We start from the raw sequence: 17,059 nt of genomic DNA, 5'->3' as shown, positions 1-17,059 counted from the left end.
AAGCTGCTTATCTAATTGGTGAAAATGCAATGTCTGTTTATCACACTCACTTTGACTATATATGTTGTAGCAAGAGATTGTTTCTCGCTTACGGCCATACCAGCCTGGGTACGCCCGATCTCGTCTGATCTCGGAAGCTAAGCAGGGTCGGGCCTGGTTAGTACTTGGATGGGAGACCGCCTGGGAATACCAGGTGCTGTAAGCATTTTGTCCACGAGGGTGTGCTCTTGCACTATTTCATCAGCAACACTGCCTTGTATTAAGCATTTAATGATGAATTGACTAAATGTCTGTTTTATCAGACTCACTTTGACTATATATGTTGTAGCAAGAGATTGTTTCTCGCTTACGGCCATACCAGCCTGGGTACGCCCGATCTCGTCTGATCTCGGAAGCTAAGCAGGGTCGGGCCTGGTTAGTACTTGGATGGGAGACCGCCTGGGAATACCAGGTGCTGTAAGCATTTTGTCCACGAGGGTGTGCCCCTGCACTATTTCATCAGCAACACTGCCTTGTAGTAAGCATTTAATGATGAATTGACTAAATGCAGCTTCCTGCCTTTTTAATAGGATCAAATTTCCTTGTGTTTTCAATTAGCATCTGCCTTGTATTTATAAGACAAACAAGAATATTGTTGCTGAATGCAGCTTGTGTGTGCTTTGTGCTCCTTTGCCCTGTTCAAATGATGAAAGGAAATAAAGTTTGTATTTTATCCAACTACCTGTGCTAAAAAGTGATGGGAACAGTGTTTGTAATTTCTTCTACTTTTTCAGTGACACAAAGTTCAAGCTGCTTATCTAATTGGTGAAAATGCAATGTCTGTTTATCACACTCACTTTGACTATATATGTTGTAGCAAGAGATTGTTTCTCGCTTACGGCCATACCAGCCTGGGTACGCCCGATCTCGTCTGATCTCGGAAGCTAAGCAGGGTCGGGCCTGGTTAGTACTTGGATGGGAGACCGCCTGGGAATACCAGGTGCTGTAAGCATTTTGTCCACGAGGGTGTGCTCTTGCACTATTTCATCAGCAACACTGCCTTGTATTAAGCATTTAATGATGAATTGACTAAATGTCTGTTTTATCAGACTCACTTTGACTATATATGTTGTAGCAAGAGATTGTTTCTCGCTTACGGCCATACCAGCCTGGGTACGCCCGATCTCGTCTGATCTCGGAAGCTAAGCAGGGTCGGGCCTGGTTAGTACTTGGATGGGAGACCGCCTGGGAATACCAGGTGCTGTAAGCATTTTGTCCACGAGGGTGTGCCCCTGCACTATTTCATCAGCAACACTGCCTTGTAGTAAGCATTTAATGATGAATTGACTAAATGCAGCTTCCTGCCTTTTTAATAGGATCAAATTTCCTTGTGTTTTCAATTAGCATCTGCCTTGTATTTATAAGACAAACAAGAATATTGTTGCTGAATGCAGCTTGTGTGTGCTTTGTGCTCCTTTGCCCTGTTCAAATGATGAAAGGAAATAAAGTTTGTATTTTATCCAACTACCTGTGCTAAAAAGTGATGGGAACAGTGTTTGTAATTTCTTCTACTTTTTCAGTGACACAAAGTTCAAGCTGCTTATCTAATTGGTGAAAATGCAATGTCTGTTTATCACACTCACTTTGACTATATATGTTGTAGCAAGAGATTGTTTCTCGCTTACGGCCATACCAGCCTGGGTACGCCCGATCTCGTCTGATCTCGGAAGCTAAGCAGGGTCGGGCCTGGTTAGTACTTGGATGGGAGACCGCCTGGGAATACCAGGTGCTGTAAGCATTTTGTCCACGAGGGTGTGCTCTTGCACTATTTCATCAGCAACACTGCCTTGTATTAAGCATTTAATGATGAATTGACTAAATGTCTGTTTTATCAGACTCACTTTGACTATATATGTTGTAGCAAGAGATTGTTTCTCGCTTACGGCCATACCAGCCTGGGTACGCCCGATCTCGTCTGATCTCGGAAGCTAAGCAGGGTCGGGCCTGGTTAGTACTTGGATGGGAGACCGCCTGGGAATACCAGGTGCTGTAAGCATTTTGTCCACGAGGGTGTGCCCCTGCACTATTTCATCAGCAACACTGCCTTGTAGTAAGCATTTAATGATGAATTGACTAAATGCAGCTTCCTGCCTTTTTAATAGGATCAAATTTCCTTGTGTTTTCAATTAGCATCTGCCTTGTATTTATAAGACAAACAAGAATATTGTTGCTGAATGCAGCTTGTGTGTGCTTTGTGCTCCTTTGCCCTGTTCAAATGATGAAAGGAAATAAAGTTTGTATTTTATCCAACTACCTGTGCTAAAAAGTGATGGGAACAGTGTTTGTAATTTCTTCTACTTTTTCAGTGACACAAAGTTCAAGCTGCTTATCTAATTGGTGAAAATGCAATGTCTGTTTATCACACTCACTTTGACTATATATGTTGTAGCAAGAGATTGTTTCTCGCTTACGGCCATACCAGCCTGGGTACGCCCGATCTCGTCTGATCTCGGAAGCTAAGCAGGGTCGGGCCTGGTTAGTACTTGGATGGGAGACCGCCTGGGAATACCAGGTGCTGTAAGCATTTTGTCCACGAGGGTGTGCCCCTGCACTATTTCATCAGCAACACTGCCTTGTAGTAAGCATTTAATGATGAATTGACTAAATGCAGCTTCCTGCCTTTTTAATAGGATCAAATTTCCTTGTGTTTTCAATTAGCATCTGCCTTGTATTTATAAGACAAACAAGAATATTGTTGCTGAATGCAGCTTGTGTGTGCTTTGTGCTCCTTTGCCCTGTTCAAATGATGAAAGGAAATAAAGTTTGTATTTTATCCAACTACCTGTGCTAAAAAGTGATGGGAACAGTGTTTGTAATTTCTTCTACTTTTTCAGTGACACAAAGTTCAAGCTGCTTATCTAATTGGTGAAAATGCAATGTCTGTTTATCACACTCACTTTGACTATATATGTTGTAGCAAGAGATTGTTTCTCGCTTACGGCCATACCAGCCTGGGTACGCCCGATCTCGTCTGATCTCGGAAGCTAAGCAGGGTCGGGCCTGGTTAGTACTTGGATGGGAGACCGCCTGGGAATACCAGGTGCTGTAAGCATTTTGTCCACGAGGGTGTGCTCTTGCACTATTTCATCAGCAACACTGCCTTGTATTAAGCATTTAATGATGAATTGACTAAATGTCTGTTTTATCAGACTCACTTTGACTATATATGTTGTAGCAAGAGATTGTTTCTCGCTTACGGCCATACCAGCCTGGGTACGCCCGATCTCGTCTGATCTCGGAAGCTAAGCAGGGTCGGGCCTGGTTAGTACTTGGATGGGAGACCGCCTGGGAATACCAGGTGCTGTAAGCATTTTGTCCACGAGGGTGTGCCCCTGCACTATTTCATCAGCAACACTGCCTTGTAGTAAGCATTTAATGATGAATTGACTAAATGCAGCTTCCTGCCTTTTTAATAGGATCAAATTTCCTTGTGTTTTCAATTAGCATCTGCCTTGTATTTATAAGACAAACAAGAATATTGTTGCTGAATGCAGCTTGTGTGTGCTTTGTGCTCCTTTGCCCTGTTCAAATGATGAAAGGAAATAAAGTTTGTATTTTATCCAACTACCTGTGCTAAAAAGTGATGGGAACAGTGTTTGTAATTTCTTCTACTTTTTCAGTGACACAAAGTTCAAGCTGCTTATCTAATTGGTGAAAATGCAATGTCTGTTTATCACACTCACTTTGACTATATATGTTGTAGCAAGAGATTGTTTCTCGCTTACGGCCATACCAGCCTGGGTACGCCCGATCTCGTCTGATCTCGGAAGCTAAGCAGGGTCGGGCCTGGTTAGTACTTGGATGGGAGACCGCCTGGGAATACCAGGTGCTGTAAGCATTTTGTCCACGAGGGTGTGCTCTTGCACTATTTCATCAGCAACACTGCCTTGTATTAAGCATTTAATGATGAATTGACTAAATGTCTGTTTTATCAGACTCACTTTGACTATATATGTTGTAGCAAGAGATTGTTTCTCGCTTACGGCCATACCAGCCTGGGTACGCCCGATCTCGTCTGATCTCGGAAGCTAAGCAGGGTCGGGCCTGGTTAGTACTTGGATGGGAGACCGCCTGGGAATACCAGGTGCTGTAAGCATTTTGTCCACGAGGGTGTGCCCCTGCACTATTTCATCAGCAACACTGCCTTGTAGTAAGCATTTAATGATGAATTGACTAAATGCAGCTTCCTGCCTTTTTAATAGGATCAAATTTCCTTGTGTTTTCAATTAGCATCTGCCTTGTATTTATAAGACAAACAAGAATATTGTTGCTGAATGCAGCTTGTGTGTGCTTTGTGCTCCTTTGCCCTGTTCAAATGATGAAAGGAAATAAAGTTTGTATTTTATCCAACTACCTGTGCTAAAAAGTGATGGGAACAGTGTTTGTAATTTCTTCTACTTTTTCAGTGACACAAAGTTCAAGCTGCTTATCTAATTGGTGAAAATGCAATGTCTGTTTATCACACTCACTTTGACTATATATGTTGTAGCAAGAGATTGTTTCTCGCTTACGGCCATACCAGCCTGGGTACGCCCGATCTCGTCTGATCTCGGAAGCTAAGCAGGGTCGGGCCTGGTTAGTACTTGGATGGGAGACCGCCTGGGAATACCAGGTGCTGTAAGCATTTTGTCCACGAGGGTGTGCCCCTGCACTATTTCATCAGCAACACTGCCTTGTATTAAGCATTTAATGATGAATTGACTAAATGCAGCTTCCTGCCTTTTAATCTGTTTTCAATTACATCTGCCTTTATTTATAAACAACAAGAATATTTTGAATGCAGCTTGTGTGTGCTTTGTGCTCCTTTGCCCTTTCAATGATGAAAAAAGTTTGTATTTTATCCAACTACCTGTGCTAAAAAGTATGGGAACAGTGTTTGTAATTTCTTCTACTTTTTCAGTGACACAAATTCAAGCTGCTTATCTAATTGGTGAAAATGCAAATTCTGTTTTATCACACTCACTTTGACTATATATGTTGTAGCAAGAGATTGTTTCTCGCTTACGGCCATACCAGCCTGGGTACGCCCGATCTCGTCTGATCTCGGAAGCTAAGCAGGGTCGGGCCTGGTTAGTACTTGGATGGGAGACCGCCTGGGAATACCAGGTGCTGTAAGCATTTTGTCCACGAGGGTGTGCCCCTGCACTATTTCATCAGCAACACTGCCTTGTAGTAAGCATTTAATGATGAATTGACTAAATGCAGCTTCCTGCCTTTTTAATAGGATCAAATTTCCTTGTGTTTTCAATTAGCATCTGCCTTGTATTTATAAGACAAACAAGAATATTGTTGCTGAATGCAGCTTGTGTGTGCTTTGTGCTCCTTTGCCCTGTTCAAATGATGAAAGGAAATAAAGTTTGTATTTTATCCAACTACCTGTGCTAAAAAGTGATGGGAACAGTGTTTGTAATTTCTTCTACTTTTTCAGTGACACAAAGTTCAAGCTGCTTATCTAATTGGTGAAAATGCAATGTCTGTTTATCACACTCACTTTGACTATATATGTTGTAGCAAGAGATTGTTTCTCGCTTACGGCCATACCAGCCTGGGTACGCCCGATCTCGTCTGATCTCGGAAGCTAAGCAGGGTCGGGCCTGGTTAGTACTTGGATGGGAGACCGCCTGGGAATACCAGGTGCTGTAAGCATTTTGTCCACGAGGGTGTGCTCTTGCACTATTTCATCAGCAACACTGCCTTGTATTAAGCATTTAATGATGAATTGACTAAATGTCTGTTTTATCAGACTCACTTTGACTATATATGTTGTAGCAAGAGATTGTTTCTCGCTTACGGCCATACCAGCCTGGGTACGCCCGATCTCGTCTGATCTCGGAAGCTAAGCAGGGTCGGGCCTGGTTAGTACTTGGATGGGAGACCGCCTGGGAATACCAGGTGCTGTAAGCATTTTGTCCACGAGGGTGTGCCCCTGCACTATTTCATCAGCAACACTGCCTTGTAGTAAGCATTTAATGATGAATTGACTAAATGCAGCTTCCTGCCTTTTTAATAGGATCAAATTTCCTTGTGTTTTCAATTAGCATCTGCCTTGTATTTATAAGACAAACAAGAATATTGTTGCTGAATGCAGCTTGTGTGTGCTTTGTGCTCCTTTGCCCTGTTCAAATGATGAAAGGAAATAAAGTTTGTATTTTATCCAACTACCTGTGCTAAAAAGTGATGGGAACAGTGTTTGTAATTTCTTCTACTTTTTCAGTGACACAAAGTTCAAGCTGCTTATCTAATTGGTGAAAATGCAATGTCTGTTTATCACACTCACTTTGACTATATATGTTGTAGCAAGAGATTGTTTCTCGCTTACGGCCATACCAGCCTGGGGGCGCTAATCCTTGATTGGAGAAGTGACGACAGGTGCGAGTAATTGAGCTGTGAGTGTTTGCTTGAGAGTGTTTGCTCGAGAGCTATTTTCGTTTCTTTTTTGGTTTTTGCAATATAATTTATTGTTTTTTTATTTGGATAGTTTTTAGTTTTGTTTAGTTTTCCCCCCTGCAGTTTTGCTGCCTGGGGGAGGTTTTTTCGCTTTCATTTTTGATTCACAATGACGGACAACATGGCAACGACAAACGGAACGGACAAAGACAACGAAAATGCGCAACGGAAGGAAAACGAAAATAAGAAGGAATGAAATATGGCAAAGAATACACGGTGGCAATTGAGTTGGTGGGAGAAGAAAAGATGACGACGATGGAATTACTGCGAGCAATTAAGGAGACGTGTGGAGAGGTGGTGGGATGCCGAATGAAAGGCGATAAGAAGTATGAAATTACGATGAGAAACGGAAAAGGTAAAGAACGGCTAATGGACGGTTTAAGGATAAAGGACAACAGGATTACTGGCGAGAGATGTGAATGTTAATGAATTGGTGGTGTCTTTTATGAATCTACCGGTATACATCGAAGACAAAGTTATACTGGACAAGCTGAGTAGCTGGGGAGTAACGGCCGTCTCGGAGATAAGGAGGAGAGTTTGGCCTGGAACGGAGGTGGTTGACGGAACACGGTTTTGTAAAGTTAAATTTACGGAAAAAGTAAAATCATTGCCATATTCCACAAAAATTGAGACGCTGGAAGGAGCTGAATACTTCAGGGTGATCCATGACAAGCAGGTCAGAGTTTGTCGATTGTGCATACAACCTGGGCACATAGTTAAAGATTGCCCTGAATTCAAGTGTTTCAAGTGCGGCAATCAAGGCCATTATGCGAGAGAGTGTGTCGGAGAGAAGGAAAGGAATGTTTGTGGAAGATGCAGAAAGAGATTGGCGGAATGCAACTGTGGAGAAGTTATGACTGAAGAGGGGAGTCAAGTACTATTCGAGGAAGCAGTTGTATCATCGCAAGAAGGAGAAGAAGATGGAGGAGAGGACGTGGTGGAAGGTGGAGAGACGGAGGAAGGAAGAAGGGAGAAGAAAGAAGACCAGAAGATTAACGAAATTGGGAGCAGTATGGATTCGGAAATAAGAAGATGGAGTTTTCAGGAGGAGAGGGGAAGTGGACTGGGGGGAAGCACGGGGACTCACGGGTTTTGGGGGAAAGCACAGCACAAACAAGTACCTCGGGGGGTGAAGAAATGGAGAGGGTCTTAAGTTTAATGACAATAACAGAGACGGGTATGAACACGGGGAGCACAACGACTACATACATGAGACGGAGATGAAGTAACATTCCAGAAACGGCGGAGAACACGGGGAGCACGACAACATAACGAATGAACATTCCAGAATCGGCGGATGAACACGGGGAGCACAACGAGCATTCCAGAATCGGCGATGAACACGGGGAGCACAACGGATGAGGGTGTAAAGAAGAAAAGTTGGCTGGATGAAATGGACTTGGAGGAGATATCGGACTCGGATGATGGGGAAAAATTTGAAAGAATGAGAGGAGGATACAGGAAGAGGAAAGCAGCGGAGGGGGGGGAGAGAAAGGGTGGAAGAGGAAAGAAACTGGATAAAAGGTAGAGGATAATGAAATTATATTTTATAATTTTATTATTTATTAGTATGGTAACAATAATGTCGATAAATGCGAATGGGTTGAGAACAATAGGAAAATTTAATAGAATAGTACACATAAAGAATTCTGATATTTTATGTATTCAAGAGACGCACTGGGATAATATGTGTGTTTTAGAAATTCAGAAAATATGGAGGGATTTTATTTATGTAAACAATGGTAGGGGGAATTCATGTGGGGTTGCAATTTTAATAAGGAAGGATGTAGTAGAAAATGTGAAGAAGATATATAATGATAATAATGGGAGGATTTTAATTTTAGATTTTGAATATATGAGTAGGGTTTTTAGGATTATAAATATTTATGCGCCGAATAATGAAATAGAGAGAAGGAATTTATTTTTAGAATTAGCGAAATGGTGCAAGGGAAACTGTATTTTAGTTGGGGATTTTAATGTAAAAATGGATAGACTAGATATGACAAGGGGAGCTATTTTTAGAAGTGACGTATCTAGGGGGGGTTTTAAGGAAGATGATGGTTGAAAACAATTTAATTGATATATGGAGGGAGGAGAATCCTAATAAGAGAGAATTTTCTAGAAGGCAGGTGGTTTTAGGGGAATTGAAACAGACACGGATAGATTTGGTTTTAGTAAATGAAGGGTTAAGGAATTTTATGAAGGATATTAAATATATTTTTACAACTTTTAGTGATCATGCTGGGTTAACATTTTCGGTGGGGTTAGATAAGGAAAGGAAAGGGGGGGAATATGGTGTATGAATGCAGGGTATCTAGGTGATGAGGAATACGGGAAACAACTTAAATCTTTGATAGAACATGAAATGGAGGATAAGCAAAAAGGGAATGATAAGTGCAAGTGGTGGGAAAATGTTAAAGAAAAAATAAAAGTTTTTAGTATTAGATATGCAAGGAAGCAGAGGAGTAGGATGACAAGAGCAGAAAATTATTTAAGAACAAAATTGAATGAAGAAATGAAGAAATGTGATAGTGATCCTGATTATACTATTGAAAAGTTTTTAGATTTAAAAGAAAAATTGAGCAAATGTGAAATAGATAAGTGTAAGGGTGCAATTATAAGAAGTAGGGCAAAATATGTTTTAGAAGGGGAGAAATGTACGTCGTTTTTTCTTGGTTTAGAGAAAACTAAACAGATGAAATCATATATTAGTGAGATTGAAAATGTAAAGGGTGAAGTGGTAAATGATTATGTGGAGATATTAGAAACGGTACAGAATTTTTATAAGGATTTATTTAAGAAAGGGGAGGTGGATGAGGGGTGTGTAAAAGAGATTTTAAGTAGTGTTGATGTGCAAATTGGTGTTGAGGATAAGCAAATGTGTGATAGGAAGATAACAATGGATGAAGTGAAAGATGCAATTAAGGGTTTACAAATAAATAAAAGTCCTGGAGTAGATGGACTAATTGCAGAGTTTTATAAAATGTATGAAAGTATTTTAGCACCTATTTTATTAGAAGTATATCAATATATGGAAGACAATAATACTGTTTCAGATTCCATGGTGACAGGGCTGATATCGATTTTATATAAAAATAAGGGGAGTAAATTGAAATTAGAAAATTATAGGCCAATTAGTTTATTAAACTCAGATTATAAGATTTTAGCTAAGATACTGGCAAATAGGATGAAGATGGTTTTAAATGATATTATAGCACCTACACAAAATTATAGTGTGCCTGGAAGAGATATAGCAGATACCATAACTACACTTAGAGATGTGATAAATAAAATGAATAGCGATAAGATAGGGGGGAATTGTTTTAAGTATAGATTTTAATAAAGCTTTTGACAGGGTGGAACATGATTTTATGTTTAGGGTACTGGAAAAGTATGGGTTTGGAAATGGAATTATAAGATGGATAAAATTATTATATAGAAAGGCTAAAAGTAGGGTTAAATGTAATGGGATTTTAACAGATTCTTTTATTCTTGAGAGATCAGTGAGACAGGGGTGCCCTTTATCAGCTTTATTGTTTGTTTTATCGGTAGAACCCTTAGCGGCATACCTTAAAAAAGATCATTTTATAAATTGTGTAGAGACTCCGCAAGGAGGTTTTAGTTTAATTCATCAATATGCAGACGATACCACAATTACAGTCAGAGATGAGGGAAGTGTTAAAAGGGTGATGGAGTGTTTTAAAGTATATGAGAAAGCCTCAGGAGCTAAAGTGAATATGGAGAAGTCAGTAATAATGTATGTTGGGAAGAATAATGAGGGGACTTTTCCTTTTAAGGTGGTAAATGATTATTTTAAGGTGTTAGGTGTGTTTTTAGGGGTGAAGGAACAAGAAGCTAGGGATCTGACATGGAGTGGGGTTATAAACAAAGTTAGGAAGGTAGTAAATATGTGGAGGGGGAGGGCTTTGAAATTAAAAGGGAAAGTAATTGTTGTAAATTCCTTGCTGATGTCAATTTTTATTCATGTCATGAACGTTTTAGATGTACCAGAATGGGTTTTATCTGAAATGAATATGATTTTAGTTGATTTTTTATGGGATGGGAAAGGAGCGAAAATTTCTTTTAAAACATTGATTGCAGGTTATGAGGAGGGGGGTTTGAAGTTGGTGGATTTAAATGTAAGGAAAAAAGCAATTAGAGTTAAAATGGTACGGAAATATTTATATGGTGAACTAGATTATGGATGGAAAAGATTTTTTAAGGAGTATTTGCAGGAGGTTGGGAGGATGGGGGACAATGGTTTATTGATGTGCATGAAAAAAGAAATGTTAAGTAATATACCATTGTTTTATAGAGAAGTGTTTGAAGCTTGGGGGGAGTTTTTACCAAATATTTATTATGAGTGTACCATTTTAGACAATATTTTAAATCAGCCAATTTTCTTAAATCCCAAGATACAATATAATAATAAGATGTTGTTTTGTAAATATTTTATGAGGGCTGGGATGAGACAGATTGGGGATATTTTATACGAGGTCATTCCAGGGTTCCTTACTGTACAAGCGATTTATGATAATGTTTGTGAAGTGGAAGATGAAATAAGCAAAACTACAGTAGATAATATGTATAAGAGAATTTTAGGGTGTATTCCTGAAGAATGGGTGCTTTTAATAAATACAGAGGTGGTTGAGAGAGCTAAGGGTTTACCGGTTTTATATTATGAAAGTAATGGGGAGAAACATGTTTTATCAGGTTTGAAAGTTAAAAAGATTTATGAAAAATGTATTTTAAGAGAGATAAAAGCTCCTGCTTCAGAAAAAGTGTGGTCTAGGGTATTTGTAAATATAGATGTAAAATCAATATGGAAGAATGTCAATGTCAAATATAATTCTATAGAATGTGAAGATAATGATTTTAAATTGAAACATAATAGGATTTTTACGAACGTGGTTTTACATCAAATAAATAGAGACATTAAAAGAGAATGTGATATTTGTGGTACGGAGGTGGAAAATTTTATGCACTTTTTTATTGAATGTAGTAGATTACAAGGGTTTCATGAGTTTATAAAGGGGCTTTTAGAACAACATTGGGGAGAAGATATTGTAAATGGGATTGAGTGGAGGAGGTTGTTTCTATTTGGTATAAATGGGAAAAGCAAAGTTTTTAATATTAATTTGATGAATTTTGTTCTTAGCCATGCTAGATACGCTGTAAGACAAAGAAGGAATTTAGGACATTATGAAGGGAAAATTGTGAGTGTGGAGGTTTTATTTAAAAGTATTTTAGAGAAAGATATTGAACTAATATATAAATATGGAGGATGTAATTTTGAAAAACTGTTTGTGTGGGGGAGCACTTTTATCGAAATTGATCAAAATGGAAAACTTGCTTTTAATTATTAATTGGTTTTATTTTCTTTTCTTTTTTGATTTTGTAAAAGGATGAATTGTTCATCCTTTTTTATTATTATTGTTTGAATATTGTAAATATTATGTGTTTTTTCATAATAAAAGATAAAAAAAAAGGTACGCCCGATCTCGTCTGATCTCGGAAGCTAAGCAGGGTCGGGCCTGGTTAGTACTTGGATGGGAGACCGCCTGGGAATACCAGGTGCTGTAAGCATTTTGTCCACGAGGGTGTGCCCCTGCACTATTTCATCAGCAACACTGCCTTGTAGTAAGCATTTAATGATGAATTGACTAAATGCAGCTTCCTGCCTTTTTAATAGGATCAAATTTCCTTGTGTTTTCAATTAGCATCTGCCTTGTATTTATAAGACAAACAAGAATATTGTTGCTGAATGCAGCTTGTGTGTGCTTTGTGCTCCTTTGCCCTGTTCAAATGATGAAAGGAAATAAAGTTTGTATTTTATCCAACTACCTGTGCTAAAAAGTGATGGGAACAGTGTTTGTAATTTCTTCTACTTTTTCAGTGACACAAAGTTCAAGCTGCTTATCTAATTGGTGAAAATGCAATGTCTGTTTATCACACTCACTTTGACTATATATGTTGTAGCAAGAGATTGTTTCTCGCTTACGGCCATACCAGCCTGGGTACGCCCGATCTCGTCTGATCTCGGAAGCTAAGCAGGGTCGGGCCTGGTTAGTACTTGGATGGGAGACCGCCTGGGAATACCAGGTGCTGTAAGCATTTTGTCCACGAGGGTGTGCTCTTGCACTATTTCATCAGCAACACTGCCTTGTATTAAGCATTTAATGATGAATTGACTAAATGTCTGTTTTATCAGACTCACTTTGACTATATATGTTGTAGCAAGAGATTGTTTCTCGCTTACGGCCATACCAGCCTGGGTACGCCCGATCTCGTCTGATCTCGGAAGCTAAGCAGGGTCGGGCCTGGTTAGTACTTGGATGGGAGACCGCCTGGGAATACCAGGTGCTGTAAGCATTTTGTCCACGAGGGTGTGCCCCTGCACTATTTCATCAGCAACACTGCCTTGTAGTAAGCATTTAATGATGAATTGACTAAATGCAGCTTCCTGCCTTTTTAATAGGATCAAATTTCCTTGTGTTTTCAATTAGCATCTGCCTTGTATTTATAAGACAAACAAGAATATTGTTGCTGAATGCAGCTTGTGTGTGCTTTGTGCTCCTTTGCCCTGTTCAAATGATGAAAGGAAATAAAGTTTGTATTTTATCCAACTACCTGTGCTAAAAAGTGATGGGAACAGTGTTTGTAATTTCTTCTACTTTTTCAGTGACACAAAGTTCAAGCTGCTTATCTAATTGGTGAAAATGCAATGTCTGTTTATCACACTCACTTTGACTATATATGTTGTAGCAAGAGATTGTTTCTCGCTTACGGCCATACCAGCCTGGGTACGCCCGATCTCGTCTGATCTCGGAAGCTAAGCAGGGTCGGGCCTGGTTAGTACTTGGATGGGAGACCGCCTGGGAATACCAGGTGCTGTAAGCATTTTGTCCACGAGGGTGTGCTCTTGCACTATTTCATCAGCAACACTGCCTTGTATTAAGCATTTAATGATGAATTGACTAAATGTCTGTTTTATCAGACTCACTTTGACTATATATGTTGTAGCAAGAGATTGTTTCTCGCTTACGGCCATACCAGCCTGGGTACGCCCGATCTCGTCTGATCTCGGAAGCTAAGCAGGGTCGGGCCTGGTTAGTACTTGGATGGGAGACCGCCTGGGAATACCAGGTGCTGTAAGCATTTTGTCCACGAGGGTGTGCCCCTGCACTATTTCATCAGCAACACTGCCTTGTAGTAAGCATTTAATGATGAATTGACTAAATGCAGCTTCCTGCCTTTTTAATAGGATCAAATTTCCTTGTGTTTTCAATTAGCATCTGCCTTGTATTTATAAGACAAACAAGAATATTGTTGCTGAATGCAGCTTGTGTGTGCTTTGTGCTCCTTTGCCCTGTTCAAATGATGAAAGGAAATAAAGTTTGTATTTTATCCAACTACCTGTGCTAAAAAGTGATGGGAACAGTGTTTGTAATTTCTTCTACTTTTTCAGTGACACAAAGTTCAAGCTGCTTATCTAATTGGTGAAAATGCAATGTCTGTTTATCACACTCACTTTGACTATATATGTTGTAGCAAGAGATTGTTTCTCGCTTACGGCCATACCAGCCTGGGTACGCCCGATCTCGTCTGATCTCGGAAGCTAAGCAGGGTCGGGCCTGGTTAGTACTTGGATGGGAGACCGCCTGGGAATACCAGGTGCTGTAAGCATTTTGTCCACGAGGGTGTGCTCTTGCACTATTTCATCAGCAACACTGCCTTGTATTAAGCATTTAATGATGAATTGACTAAATGTCTGTTTTATCAGACTCACTTTGACTATATATGTTGTAGCAAGAGATTGTTTCTCGCTTACGGCCATACCAGCCTGGGTACGCCCGATCTCGTCTGATCTCGGAAGCTAAGCAGGGTCGGGCCTGGTTAGTACTTGGATGGGAGACCGCCTGGGAATACCAGGTGCTGTAAGCATTTTGTCCACGAGGGTGTGCTCCTGCACTATTTCATCAGCAACACTGCCTTGTAGTAAGCATTTAATGATGAATTGACTAAATGCAGCTTCCTGCCTTTTTAATAGGATCAAATTTCCTTGTGTTTTCAATTAGCATCTGCCTTGTATTTATAAGACAAACAAGAATATTGTTGCTGAATGCAGCTTGTGTGTGCTTTGTGCTCCTTTGCCCTGTTCAAATGATGAAAGGAAATAAAGTTTGTATTTTATCCAACTACCTGTGCTAAAAAGTGATGGGAACAGTGTTTGTAATTTCTTCTACTTTTTCAGTGACACAAAGTTCAAGCTGCTTATCTAATTGGTGAAAATGCAATGTCTGTTTATCACACTCACTTTGACTATATATGTTGTAGCAAGAGATTGTTTCTCGCTTACGGCCATACCAGCCTGGGTACGCCCGATCTCGTCTGATCTCGGAAGCTAAGCAGGGTCGGGCCTGGTTAGTACTTGGATGGGAGACCGCCTGGGAATACCAGGTGCTGTAAGCATTTTGTCCACGAGGGTGTGCTCTTGCACTATTTCATCAGCAACACTGCCTTGTATTAAGCATTTAATGATGAATTGACTAAATGTCTGTTTTATCAGACTCACTTTGACTATATATGTTGTAGCAAGAGATTGTTTCTCGCTTACGGCCATACCAGCCTGGGTACGCCCGATCTCGTCTGATCTCGGAAGCTAAGCAGGGTCGGGCCTGGTTAGTACTTGGATGGGAGACCGCCTGGGAATACCAGGTGCTGTAAGCATTTTGTCCACGAGGGTGTGCCCCTGCACTATTTCATCAGCAACACTGCCTTGTAGTAAGCATTTAATGATGAATTGACTAAATGCAGCTTCCTGCCTTTTTAATAGGATCAAATTTCCTTGTGTTTTCAATTAGCATCTGCCTTGTATTTATAAGACAAACAAGAATATTGTTGCTGAATGCAGCTTGTGTGTGCTTTGTGCTCCTTTGCCCTGTTCAAATGATGAAAGGAAATAAAGTTTGTATTTTATCCAACTACCTGTGCTAAAAAGTGATGGGAACAGTGTTTGTAATTTCTTCTACTTTTTCAGTGACACAAAGTTCAAGCTGCTTATCTAATTGGTGAAAATGCAATGTCTGTTTATCACACTCACTTTGACTATATATGTTGTAGCAAGAGATTGTTTCTCGCTTACGGCCATACCAGCCTGGGTACGCCCGATCTCGTCTGATCTCGGAAGCTAAGCAGGGTCGGGCCTGGTTAGTACTTGGATGGGAGACCGCCTGGGAATACCAGGTGCTGTAAGCATTTTGTCCACGAGGGTGTGCTCTTGCACTATTTCATCAGCAACACTGCCTTGTATTAAGCATTTAATGATGAATTGACTAAATGTCTGTTTTATCAGACTCACTTTGACTATATATGTTGTAGCAAGAGATTGTTTCTCGCTTACGGCCATACCAGCCTGGGTACGCCCGATCTCGTCTGATCTCGGAAGCTAAGCAGGGTCGGGCCTGGTTAGTACTTGGATGGGAGACCGCCTGGGAATACCAGGTGCTGTAAGCATTTTGTCCACGAGGGTGTGCCCCTGCACTATTTCATCAGCAACACTGCCTTGTAGTAAGCATTTAATGATGAATTGACTAAATGCAGCTTCCTGCCTTTTTAATAGGATCAAATTTCCTTGTGTTTTCAATTAGCATCTGCCTTGTATTTATAAGACAAACAAGAATATTGTTGCTGAATGCAGCTTGTGTGTGCTTTGTGCTCCTTTGCCCTGTTCAAATGATGAAAGGAAATAAAGTTTGTATTTTATCCAACTACCTGTGCTAAAAAGTGATGGGAACAGTGTTTGTAATTTCTTCTACTTTTTCAGTGACACAAAGTTCAAGCTGCTTATCTAATTGGTGAAAATGCAATGTCTGTTTATCACACTCACTTTGACTATATATGTTGTAGCAAGAGATTGTTTCTCGCTTACGGCCATACCAGCCTGGGTACGCCCGATCTCGTCTGATCTCGGAAGCTAAGCAGGGTCGGGCCTGGTTAGTACTTGGATGGGAGACCGCCTGGGAATACCAGGTGCTGTAAGCATTTTGTCCACGAGGGTGTGCTCTTGCACTATTTCATCAGCAACACTGCCTTGTATTAAGCATTTAATGATGAATTGACTAAATGTCTGTTTTATCAGACTCACTTTGACTATATATGTTGTAGCAAGAGATTGTTTCTCGCTTACGGCCATACCAGCCTGGGTACGCCCGATCTCGTCTGATCTCGGAAGCTAAGCAGGGTCGGGCCTGGTTAGTACTTGGATGGGAGACCGCCTGGGAATACCAGGTGCTGTAAGCATTTTGTCCACGAGGGTGTGCCCCTGCACTATTTCATCAGCAACACTGCCTTGTAGTAAGCATTTAATGATGAATTGACTAAATGCAGCTTCCTGCCTTTTTAATAGGATCAAATTTCCTTGTGTTTTCAATTAGCATCTGCCTTGTATTTATAAGACAAACAAGAATATTGTTGCTGAATGCAGCTTGTGTGTGCTTTGTGCTCCTTTGCCCTGTTCAAATGATGAAAGGAAATAAAGTTTGTATTTTATCCAACTACCTGTGCTAAAAAG

At 40.3% G+C, this 17,059-nt stretch overlaps 27 non-coding genes across 27 annotated transcripts; all 27 read left to right on the top strand.

Moving 5' to 3' along the window:
* Positions 1-86: 86 nt before the first annotated feature.
* LOC123733984 (5S ribosomal RNA) lies at positions 87-205 on the top strand. The gene has a single exon (XR_006764327.1). It is a non-coding gene; the product is annotated as a 5S ribosomal RNA (ribosomal RNA).
* A 139-nt stretch (positions 206-344) lies between these two features.
* On the top strand, positions 345-463 carry LOC123733983 (5S ribosomal RNA). Its single transcript, XR_006764326.1, has one exon. It is a non-coding gene; the product is annotated as a 5S ribosomal RNA (ribosomal RNA).
* A 409-nt stretch (positions 464-872) lies between these two features.
* On the top strand, positions 873-991 carry LOC123733982 (5S ribosomal RNA). Its single transcript, XR_006764325.1, has one exon. It is a non-coding gene; the product is annotated as a 5S ribosomal RNA (ribosomal RNA).
* A 139-nt stretch (positions 992-1,130) lies between these two features.
* LOC123733981 (5S ribosomal RNA) lies at positions 1,131-1,249 on the top strand. Its single transcript, XR_006764324.1, has one exon. It is a non-coding gene; the product is annotated as a 5S ribosomal RNA (ribosomal RNA).
* Positions 1,250-1,658: 409 nt separating this feature from the next.
* Positions 1,659-1,777, top strand: LOC123733980 (5S ribosomal RNA). The gene has a single exon (XR_006764323.1). It is a non-coding gene; the product is annotated as a 5S ribosomal RNA (ribosomal RNA).
* Positions 1,778-1,916: 139 nt separating this feature from the next.
* Positions 1,917-2,035, top strand: LOC123733979 (5S ribosomal RNA). The gene has a single exon (XR_006764322.1). It is a non-coding gene; the product is annotated as a 5S ribosomal RNA (ribosomal RNA).
* A 409-nt stretch (positions 2,036-2,444) lies between these two features.
* On the top strand, positions 2,445-2,563 carry LOC123733978 (5S ribosomal RNA). Its single transcript, XR_006764321.1, has one exon. It is a non-coding gene; the product is annotated as a 5S ribosomal RNA (ribosomal RNA).
* A 409-nt stretch (positions 2,564-2,972) lies between these two features.
* On the top strand, positions 2,973-3,091 carry LOC123733976 (5S ribosomal RNA). Its single transcript, XR_006764319.1, has one exon. It is a non-coding gene; the product is annotated as a 5S ribosomal RNA (ribosomal RNA).
* Positions 3,092-3,230: 139 nt separating this feature from the next.
* On the top strand, positions 3,231-3,349 carry LOC123733975 (5S ribosomal RNA). Its single transcript, XR_006764318.1, has one exon. It is a non-coding gene; the product is annotated as a 5S ribosomal RNA (ribosomal RNA).
* A 409-nt stretch (positions 3,350-3,758) lies between these two features.
* LOC123733974 (5S ribosomal RNA) lies at positions 3,759-3,877 on the top strand. The gene has a single exon (XR_006764317.1). It is a non-coding gene; the product is annotated as a 5S ribosomal RNA (ribosomal RNA).
* A 139-nt stretch (positions 3,878-4,016) lies between these two features.
* LOC123733973 (5S ribosomal RNA) lies at positions 4,017-4,135 on the top strand. Its single transcript, XR_006764316.1, has one exon. It is a non-coding gene; the product is annotated as a 5S ribosomal RNA (ribosomal RNA).
* Positions 4,136-4,544: 409 nt separating this feature from the next.
* LOC123733972 (5S ribosomal RNA) lies at positions 4,545-4,663 on the top strand. Its single transcript, XR_006764315.1, has one exon. It is a non-coding gene; the product is annotated as a 5S ribosomal RNA (ribosomal RNA).
* A 375-nt stretch (positions 4,664-5,038) lies between these two features.
* LOC123733971 (5S ribosomal RNA) lies at positions 5,039-5,157 on the top strand. Its single transcript, XR_006764314.1, has one exon. It is a non-coding gene; the product is annotated as a 5S ribosomal RNA (ribosomal RNA).
* Positions 5,158-5,566: 409 nt separating this feature from the next.
* LOC123733970 (5S ribosomal RNA) lies at positions 5,567-5,685 on the top strand. Its single transcript, XR_006764313.1, has one exon. It is a non-coding gene; the product is annotated as a 5S ribosomal RNA (ribosomal RNA).
* A 139-nt stretch (positions 5,686-5,824) lies between these two features.
* On the top strand, positions 5,825-5,943 carry LOC123733969 (5S ribosomal RNA). Its single transcript, XR_006764312.1, has one exon. It is a non-coding gene; the product is annotated as a 5S ribosomal RNA (ribosomal RNA).
* Positions 5,944-12,481: 6,538 nt separating this feature from the next.
* On the top strand, positions 12,482-12,600 carry LOC123733968 (5S ribosomal RNA). Its single transcript, XR_006764311.1, has one exon. It is a non-coding gene; the product is annotated as a 5S ribosomal RNA (ribosomal RNA).
* A 139-nt stretch (positions 12,601-12,739) lies between these two features.
* LOC123733967 (5S ribosomal RNA) lies at positions 12,740-12,858 on the top strand. The gene has a single exon (XR_006764310.1). It is a non-coding gene; the product is annotated as a 5S ribosomal RNA (ribosomal RNA).
* A 409-nt stretch (positions 12,859-13,267) lies between these two features.
* Positions 13,268-13,386, top strand: LOC123733965 (5S ribosomal RNA). Its single transcript, XR_006764308.1, has one exon. It is a non-coding gene; the product is annotated as a 5S ribosomal RNA (ribosomal RNA).
* A 139-nt stretch (positions 13,387-13,525) lies between these two features.
* Positions 13,526-13,644, top strand: LOC123733964 (5S ribosomal RNA). Its single transcript, XR_006764307.1, has one exon. It is a non-coding gene; the product is annotated as a 5S ribosomal RNA (ribosomal RNA).
* Positions 13,645-14,053: 409 nt separating this feature from the next.
* LOC123733963 (5S ribosomal RNA) lies at positions 14,054-14,172 on the top strand. Its single transcript, XR_006764306.1, has one exon. It is a non-coding gene; the product is annotated as a 5S ribosomal RNA (ribosomal RNA).
* A 139-nt stretch (positions 14,173-14,311) lies between these two features.
* Positions 14,312-14,430, top strand: LOC123733962 (5S ribosomal RNA). Its single transcript, XR_006764305.1, has one exon. It is a non-coding gene; the product is annotated as a 5S ribosomal RNA (ribosomal RNA).
* A 409-nt stretch (positions 14,431-14,839) lies between these two features.
* Positions 14,840-14,958, top strand: LOC123733961 (5S ribosomal RNA). Its single transcript, XR_006764304.1, has one exon. It is a non-coding gene; the product is annotated as a 5S ribosomal RNA (ribosomal RNA).
* A 139-nt stretch (positions 14,959-15,097) lies between these two features.
* On the top strand, positions 15,098-15,216 carry LOC123733960 (5S ribosomal RNA). The gene has a single exon (XR_006764303.1). It is a non-coding gene; the product is annotated as a 5S ribosomal RNA (ribosomal RNA).
* Positions 15,217-15,625: 409 nt separating this feature from the next.
* Positions 15,626-15,744, top strand: LOC123733959 (5S ribosomal RNA). The gene has a single exon (XR_006764302.1). It is a non-coding gene; the product is annotated as a 5S ribosomal RNA (ribosomal RNA).
* Positions 15,745-15,883: 139 nt separating this feature from the next.
* LOC123733958 (5S ribosomal RNA) lies at positions 15,884-16,002 on the top strand. The gene has a single exon (XR_006764301.1). It is a non-coding gene; the product is annotated as a 5S ribosomal RNA (ribosomal RNA).
* Positions 16,003-16,411: 409 nt separating this feature from the next.
* LOC123733957 (5S ribosomal RNA) lies at positions 16,412-16,530 on the top strand. Its single transcript, XR_006764300.1, has one exon. It is a non-coding gene; the product is annotated as a 5S ribosomal RNA (ribosomal RNA).
* A 139-nt stretch (positions 16,531-16,669) lies between these two features.
* LOC123733956 (5S ribosomal RNA) lies at positions 16,670-16,788 on the top strand. The gene has a single exon (XR_006764299.1). It is a non-coding gene; the product is annotated as a 5S ribosomal RNA (ribosomal RNA).
* The last annotated feature ends 271 nt before the right edge of the window (positions 16,789-17,059 follow it).

Source organism: Salmo salar, unplaced genomic scaffold, assembly GCF_905237065.1.
Source record: "Salmo salar unplaced genomic scaffold, Ssal_v3.1, whole genome shotgun sequence".
Lineage (NCBI taxonomy): Eukaryota > Metazoa > Chordata > Actinopteri > Salmoniformes > Salmonidae > Salmo > Salmo salar.
Note: the sequence above shows the minus strand (reverse complement) of the source record. Positions and strands in the feature narration are given on the sequence as shown.